Below are 6,195 nucleotides of genomic sequence, written 5' to 3' on the forward strand. Positions count from 1 at the left end.
CACCGCCATGCTGCTCCCGGGCACAGCGAATGCAACGCCACCAAGAGCACGCCGGAGGGTCCATGGCCCCATAAAGCGGTGAGCACACTATAGTGCACAAGCGCGGCACTAGCGTGGCAGTCCCGACTGTTAATTTAATTTTTCTCACAATGTTACCCCACAAGTGTGATGTCGCTTACGAGGTGTGCGGGACGCCAATATACACACAGGGCAGAGGTATTTTTATTTCATGTCTGTGCAGAAATGGGTGCTAGGTGGTACCCCAAACCTCACAAGCCAGACACAGCCAGCAACCTGGCACAGGCATGGGCACACACCACCACCAAGCTGGTGCTGCCATGGGCAGATGCTGCCGCCAAGCTGGCACCGGCCTGGCAGACTTTAGTTTACAGCCCAAAGACGAGGCTGGCCTCTAAACAAGAAAACATGTGGAAGCATCCTTACAGGATGCCAGTCCAGTGGTGTCCGTGATAGCTCTCACAGCCTCCCATGTAATAGACAACTCCCCTGTCCGGGACCATGTTTTGCATGTCCCAGGCCCTCCCCGCACCCATGCTGAAAATCAAACAGAACCATTAAGGACTCTGCTTCATCACCTCAGCCTCCAAAAGAAGCTTCCTTCCTCTGCTAACGCTCGACACAGATAATCCCCATGCTGTTCCTTGAATGCAGGCTGGCCTTGGGTGCCTGTACTGCCAAAGGAAGAGAAAAAGATCGTGCTCTTGTCACGTGCTCCATCATCCTCTTGTTCTTCAAGAAAACAGAAGAAAGCTGCCATCCCCATTGCTACATAGGAGAAATTTGTGCGGGGGACGGCTGAGCCCATCCCCAGAAATGGAAAACTCTGCTATGACCCTGCTTTGCCTTTTGGCGACAGCGCCCGCCATCGGTGTGCCCCAAACAGGCGAGGTCCCGTTCAGGCTGGCATCCGCCACAAAGAGGAGAGGTCCCCTGCGGGCTGAACAGAGTCAACTGAACAGGGTCTTCAGAAGGACTTAGCCGTGCATTCAGTTTACAAGTAAATGCCACCCAAGCAATGGTAGGGGGCATTCTGGCATCTAAAGGAATTCAGGAGTTAATTTAGTATTTCCAATGGAACATTCCATAGGTTGTAAAAACAGCCTTAAAGTCTTTTTCCCTCTTGCACCAACAACGCTTCTTTTAGTTCTACTTAAGGGTCCCCTACAACTACTTACCACAGCATGTGTGGCTCCACTATCAATGAAAAATACAAAAATCTCTTCTTTCATTCCCCAGCTTGACTGGAACCAGAGGATCGTCTGGGGAAATTTTAATAGATTCCTCCGGCCCCCTTCAGTCCAACCCAATCTCCGTCACGACTCCAACGGCTGCTTCTGTCTCTCCTTCCCGATTACTCAGACGGCATGGACGATTTTTTTCCAACGGCCCTCTTGCTTACAATTTGCACGCCGATGCATTCCCAGGGGAATGTCATAACGATTTCTACTATTATTTCTACAGCCCCTTCCTCGCCCGCAAAATTCACCTCCTGTATTTTCTCTCCCTTTTTCCTGGTCTTCCCTCAAGGCAGCCAACAAAGAAGCTTGCAGCGTTACTCGTCCCCGCTTCTCCTTCTCTTCTATTTCCTCCCGATTATTACGTACCTTAGATGCCATTGAGAAGAACTGTGAGACTGTCACGCCATCCTCGCCCCCTACCTTTTGTCATCTCTTTCTTATATCTGCTGCTGCTTGACCAATAAACAGCGTGTTAAATAACTTTGAATTGCTATCATCTTCCGGATCCAGATCTGTCCGTTTTCGAGCTACTTCACACAATCTCTCATAGAAGGCTGACGGGGTTTCCTTATCCCCCTGCCTTACTTCAGATAGTTTAGATAAATTCTTAGGCTTTTGCACTCCATGTTGAATCCCATACAAAATTAACTTCTGATATTCCTTTACCCTCTCCAATCCCTCACACTTGTGTTTGGATCCCACTCCGGATCCTCTTTCGGGAGGTACATATCGGTATCGAGCAGATCATCCCGAGTGCTATCACACGGCATGTAGAGAATAACCAAGGGATCAAGCCCAGCCAGCATGGGTTCAGGAAAGGCAGGTCCTGCTTGACCAGCCTGATCTCCTTCTATGACAAGGTGACCCGCCTAGTGGATGAGGGAAAGGCTGTGGATGTTGTCTATCTAGACTTCAGTAAAGCCTTTGACACGGTCTCCCACAGCATTCTCCTGGAGAAACTGGCTGCTCATGGCTTGGACGGGTGTACTCTTCGCTGGGTAAAGAACTGGCTGGACGGCCGGGCCCAAAGAGTGGTGGTGAATGGAGTTTACTCCGGTCGGCGGCCGGTCACAAGCGGTGTTCCCCAGGGCTCGGCGTTGGGGCCAGTTCTGTTTGACACCTTTATCAATGATCTGGACGAAGGGATCGAGTGTACTCTCAGTAAGTTTGCAGACGACACCAAGTTGTGTGGGAGTGTTGATCTGCTGGAGGGTAGGCAGGCTCTGCAGAGGGACCTGGACAGGCTGGATCGATGGGCCGAGGTCAATTGTATGAGGTTTAACAAGGCCAAGTGCAAGGTCCTGCACTTGGGCCACAGCAACCCCATGCAACGCTATAGGCTTGGGGAAGAGTGGCTGGAAAGCTGCCTGGCAGAGAAGGACCTGGGGGTGTTTGTTGACAGCCGCCTGAATATGAGCCAGCAGTGTGCCCAGGCGGCCAAGAAAGCCAATGGCATCCTGGCTTGTATCAAAAATAGCGTGGCCAGCAGGACTAGGGAAGTGATCGTGCCCCTGTACTCGGCACTGGTGAGGCCGCACCTCGAATACTGTGTTCAGTTTTGGGCCCCCCGCTACAAGAGGGATATTGAGGTACTGGAGCGTGTGCAGAGAAGGGCAACGAAGCTGGTGAAGGGTCTGGAGCAGAAGTCTTATGAGGAGCGGCTGAGGGAGCTGGGACTGTTTAGCCTGGAGAAAAGGAGGCTGAGGGGAGACCTTATCGCTCTCTTCAACTACCTGAAAGGAGGTTGTAGAGAGGTGGGGGTCGGCCTCTTCTCCCAGGTAACAAGCGATAGGACAAGAGGAAATGGCCTCAAGTTGCGCCAGGGGAGGTTTAGACTGGATATTAGGAAATTTTTCTTCACCGAGAGGGTTATCAAGCATTGGAACAGGCTGCCCAGGGAAGTGGTTGAGTCGCCATCCCTGGAGGTATTTAAAGGACGTTTGGATGAGGTGCTTAGAGACATGGTGTAGTGGTGGTTTTGGCAGTGTTAGGTTTATGGTTGGACTCGATGATCTTGAAGGTCTTTTCCAACCTATATGATTCTGTGATTCTGTGATTCTGTATTAGGCACCCCCCCGCCTTGTTGGATCAGTCCCTCTCTAGCCTTCTCTAAAATTGTTCTCCTCTCCTCAGCGGTAAACAAATGTTCTAGGAGAGCCTGTACATCTCCCCAGTTAGGACTAGGAGTCGTGATTAACAGTACTATACGTTCCTTCCGGATTGTTTCGATAGGATCCGACTGCCTGTTTGCAGTTTAATAAATCAGAAGCAGTAAAAGGTACGTGTACGGATACCGGTGCTCCTTCAGGCCCTACAGCCTGTCTGAGGGGAGCTCAAACTATGGGTTTCTGTCCCCTTGTTCTTTTAGAGATAGCACTCACAACTCCATCACCACTTGAGCTATCAGATTTGGGCTGTTTGGGGGGAGCTACCAACAGCTGAATATCCTCTTCTGAATTTTCCCATTCAATACAACGTGGTTTTCCCTTTTTCTCTTTTAACACATATATTCCAATCTGATGTTTAGAATCCACTAAACCACCTTTCTTCCTAATATCCCAATCGCGCCTTAACGAAGAAAAACATATCCACAGAAGGCATTTCATCCCATTTTTCAGTTCCCCGACAACACAACATTAATTCCGATATAGTGTTATATTTCAAGGATCCAATTCTCGGGCCATTTTGCACCATCTTCCCATGGATATTGTGGCCACCGTTGATTACAATATCGTTTTAGCTGATTTTTAGTCATGGCATCTCCCCCAAATTTATTGCAATGCTTCAGGATGCATCCTAGAGGAGAGCAAAGGGGTGCCTCCTGGGAAGCAGCAGCACCCATCCCGGTACCGAAAAACCCAGTATTCCTATACAAACCAGAACGAGGGACGTCTCCCTTCGTTACTCAGAACGGGACAGCGTGGAGAAACAAACAGAACTATGCTACTGCCACCTGTCTTTCCTGGTGCGTCTTATGCAGAGCCCAGAACAGAACACAGGCTGCCTGCTTCCCGAGACATCTTGCCCCTACCCCCTTTTCTCCTATCCCCAAAAAACACCTCTTTTCAGGAGCATTGCACCGTTTTGTCACTTACCGCCCGACCGCAGGAGAGGAGCTGAAGGAGTCCCCAGTCAACCGGTCGGTGCGCGCTGGAGTCCGCTCAGGCCTCTTCTCCCCGTCGGACGCGGCAAGACGAACCGGGCGAGGCTGTCAGCTCGGTCCCATCTGGGGTGTCAAAACTGTTATCCCACAGGCGTGAGGTCGTTTACCCGGTGTGCGGGACGCCAATATACACACAGGGCAGAGGTGTTTTTATGGCATGTCTGCGCAGAGATGGGCGCTAGGTGGTAGCTCCACAAAGCTAGCACAAAGTTCGCTCCTACAAGTACAGTATTGATACAGTCTAGCTATGCATATATGCATAGGTAATTACACAAAGCAGTTTTCTATTGGTGTGCATTTCTCTTCTTTCAAGCTACTTCAAGCTACAGCGCTACTTTAACATGCTGCGCACGCTCAGAGGCGAGGGCTCTCTGCTTGGGCTGGTGTCTCCAGCTCGAGGGGTGTGACTTTTAGTATTATAAGGAGGATAGTTTGCGGGAGGGTGCTTCTTATCACACTCCTACTAGTTGTTTCGGACGGTTCCCAAAACATTTCAATTAGCTTACCTATTTCTTCAGGATGTGCTTCTCTCCCAAGGACAGTAATTCTTGTTTAGACGTTCCACTTTCCAGACTCAATCCTCCTTATCAGTTTTACGTAAGCCCTGACCTTCCACCAGCTCCTGGTAGACGACACCGTCAGACTACAACACGACCGTTCTTTTATGCCAGTCAGTGCGTTCAGAATTAGGAACAGAAAGAACAGGGCAAGCTAAACACCCACGCAAGCCTCATATCCCTAAGAAATGATTAAAAAAACCCAAACGACCCCCATTTTAGATTGCGTTGGCTTAGGGACTGCCTCCTTCAAGTGCCAGAGCGGACCGGTGGAATCAGTCACAGAATTCAGCTGCCTACCAGGAGACAGCCCTCGTCCTCGCAAGGCAAATTTTTCAAAACGTGGTGCTATTTTCCGATTTTATCAACTACAGCGGGCTTGCCCTACCAGCACGAGTTGAGGACATTTTCCTGTGGGTTCATTTGACACTACAGTAAGTTTTGAGCAGGTACAAGCAACCAAGCGCGAGATAGAAAGTCAGCTAAGATACCAGCTGCCGTACAAAATTCGTTCAAGATTGTGCCTGCGGGAACGGCACAAAGCCCACGATGACTGAACAAGTATGTCGGAGGCCCTACGGCAAACAGTGCCGACGTTTCGTGAAGCTCTTTTCCTGTCAAGAAAAGGACCTTTTATGCAGTACCTCTACTGGAATTCAGGCTGCTTCCTACACGTTCTGGCAAGTTAGCTTTCACAGAAACCCCCGAGAACTTCAACCACCAAGCAACATTTGTAATTCTTGCTCTCTACCTACGGGGAATTTCAGCGAATCAGAACACCACTTAAAGCAAAATTCTGGGTCTGTTTCACGCCAATCAAATAGCTAAGCCATGGACAGGGGTCTGTAGAAAGACAACGACTTTAAAAGGTAAAGATAGGAGAGTACTCACTTTTCTGACATTTCTTCCAGTCGTTCCATTGATTTAGCAGCCCAACCCAGCCGTCGAAATTCTGGTGCAACAGAGAGAGCAGTAGCACGTCCACGCCATTCTCCCCTAGCCACAGAGCCTTCCGCTTTGCCCATTCCTGCCAAGAGCCAGAGCATCGGCGCCGTAGCACCTTGGGAATAACGCACCTCCCATAGCTACACACCTTTACAAAAGAACCGAGCAGGGTGTAAACAAACATTGCAATGGTTGCGGTAAGGGCTCAAACAGGGATGCCTATGTTATCACTCTGAGATTCAACAACCACTAAAAATGTCATTTTGCTGCA

At 49.8% G+C, this 6,195-nt stretch overlaps 1 long non-coding RNA gene across 3 annotated transcripts; it reads right to left on the minus strand.

Moving 5' to 3' along the window:
- Positions 1-536: 536 nt before the first annotated feature.
- LOC142416050 (uncharacterized) lies at positions 537-5,103 on the minus strand. Of its 3 annotated transcripts, none has more exons than XR_012777613.1 (3): positions 4,929-5,103; positions 4,355-4,485; positions 537-555 (listed from the first exon to the last, which is right to left on the minus strand). It is a non-coding gene; the product is annotated as an uncharacterized LOC142416050 (long non-coding RNA). The 3 variants fall into 3 exon arrangements; XR_012777611.1 differs by lacking the exon at positions 537-555 and adding an exon at positions 567-692 and having other exon boundaries at positions 4,929-5,102; XR_012777612.1 differs by lacking the exon at positions 537-555 and adding an exon at positions 672-687 and having other exon boundaries at positions 4,929-5,102.
- Positions 5,104-6,195: the final 1,092 nt, after the last annotated feature.

The sequence above is a fragment of the Mycteria americana genome, chromosome 12, assembly GCF_035582795.1.
Source record: "Mycteria americana isolate JAX WOST 10 ecotype Jacksonville Zoo and Gardens chromosome 12, USCA_MyAme_1.0, whole genome shotgun sequence".
Taxonomy (NCBI): Eukaryota; Metazoa; Chordata; class Aves; order Ciconiiformes; family Ciconiidae; genus Mycteria; species Mycteria americana.